Source organism: Bufo gargarizans, chromosome 1 (assembly GCF_014858855.1).
Source record: "Bufo gargarizans isolate SCDJY-AF-19 chromosome 1, ASM1485885v1, whole genome shotgun sequence".
Lineage (NCBI taxonomy): Eukaryota > Metazoa > Chordata > Amphibia > Anura > Bufonidae > Bufo > Bufo gargarizans.
Genome location: NC_058080.1, coordinates 120,154,484 through 120,156,673, shown reverse-complemented (window position 1 = coordinate 120,156,673; position 2,190 = coordinate 120,154,484).

Below are 2,190 nucleotides of genomic sequence, written 5' to 3'. Positions count from 1 at the left end.
ATGGATGGATTTTAAGTAGGCCTGATACAGCAGAAACCACAGATTTAGGGAATTGCTAATTTGGGAATTGTATTTCAACCCAGAACAAAAATATATCCTTTGCCAGACAGCAGACAGTATTACAATTGGCTGGCCACAGGTGAAACACCAGATTTAGGGTACTGCTATTTTGGCAATTGTATTTCACCCCTCAATAAAATAGCAAGCACAGCCAAGCCCCTGATGTAGGATATAGCAAAAAAATAACCACACTATTGATGGTTAAATGGACTTGGTGGCAGCTTGTGCTGGCGCACCACAAGACAAAATGGCCGCTGATCACCCCAGAGAAAAGTGACTGAAAAACGCTCTGGGCAGCCTAAAAACAGTGAGCAATTGAATAGCAGCAGTTCAATGATCCACAGCTGTAGATCGATCACTGACTTAAGTGTTTTTGAGGAGTTAATGACTGCCTAATCTCGCCCTAACAGTCGCAGCTGCAACCTCTCCCTACACTGATCAGAGCGGAGTGACGTGCGGCCCTACGTGACTCCAGCTTAAATAGAGGCTGGGTCACATGCTGCACTGGCCAATCACAGCCATGCCAATAGTAGGCATGGCTGTAATGGCCTCTTGGGGCAAGTAGTATGACGCTTGTTGATTGGCTGCTTTGCAGCCTTTCAAAAAGCGCCAAGAAAGCGTCGATCACCGAACCCGAACCTGGACTTTTACGAAAATGTTCGGGTTCGGGTCCATGTCACGGACATCTCAAAATACAGTTTGGGTTCGCTCATCCCTAGCTATAACTTTTACCCAAACCATTTTTTTTACCCAAACATTTTTTTTTTATCAAAGACATGTAGAACAATAAATTTAGAGAAAAATGTATATATAGATGTCGTTGTTTTTTTTAAAATTTACAACTGAAAGTGAAAAATGTCATTTTTTGGCAAAAATTTTGTTACATTTCGATTAATAACAAAAAAAGTAAAAATTTCAGCAGCAATGAAATACCACCAAATGAAAGCTCTATTAGTGAGAAGAAAAGGAGGTAAAATTCATTTGGGTGGTAAGTTGCATGACCGAGCAATAAACAGTGAAAGTAGTGTAGTGCAGAATTGTAAAAAGTGGTCTGGTCATTAAGGGTGTTTAAGCTAGGGGAGCTGAGGTGGTTAATCTCTTCACAATATGGATAATTGCATATTATTGCATTTTTTTGTTTTAAATTTAAACACAATTCAAATCAAACATATAAAACAAATTCTATTATTAATAGTTTTAATAAAATAATCCCCTTGAGTTAGTATTTGTACTTGGCAACATTCACTTTTGTTACTGCTTGAGCAAGGTGCCATTGTGTGGACTGAAACGTAACTTTTTGTTAATTTAACGCACATTTACTTGAGGCTTTGCTTTGGCTTGTGTGTGTGTGTGTGTGTATATATATATATATATATATATATATATATATATATATATATAAAAAATTCTTCTGGGCTTTACAAACTTCAATATCCTTTAAAATAAAAATTGTAAAAGGACTATATTAAAATTTGTATGCATGGCAAAACATTCCTGCTGCCAACAAAGAACATGCTGCTGTCAGAGGTGTATAAGTTTATTTTTGGGGTTGCCACGGTCTAGCGGGGGCCCATTCGTGGAAACATATTCATCCTACAAACAAAGAACAGGCTCCTGTCTGTTCTGACTGAGTTTTGCAGAGCTATGTGTAGGCCTTATACTACACCATTACAATTTACCTGCTGTTGCCTGTCCTGATGACTTTGGTAGACCTATGTGTAGGCCTTATACTACACCATTACCATTTACCTGGGGCTGTCTGTTCTGATGAGTGTGGCCGAGCTATGTCTAGACCTTATACTACACCATCACCATTTACCTGCTGTTGTCTGTTCAGATGAGTTTGGTAGACCTATGTGTAGTCCTTATATTACACCGTTACCATGTACCTGCTTCTGCTACTGTCTGACCTGATCCTGCTGAGTTTTTTGTAGGCCGTTTACTCCACTGTCACCTTTACCTGCTGCTGCTGTCTGTCCTGATCCCGATGACTTTGGCCCAGGACTAAAGGGGACTTCCTACAATCTAAACAAACGAAAGCACATGTTAGAACGTAACAAAATATTTATTAACAATGTAGACGACCAAATATGCCTCTAAAGCATACGTTTCTTATGGAGGTCCAGCAAC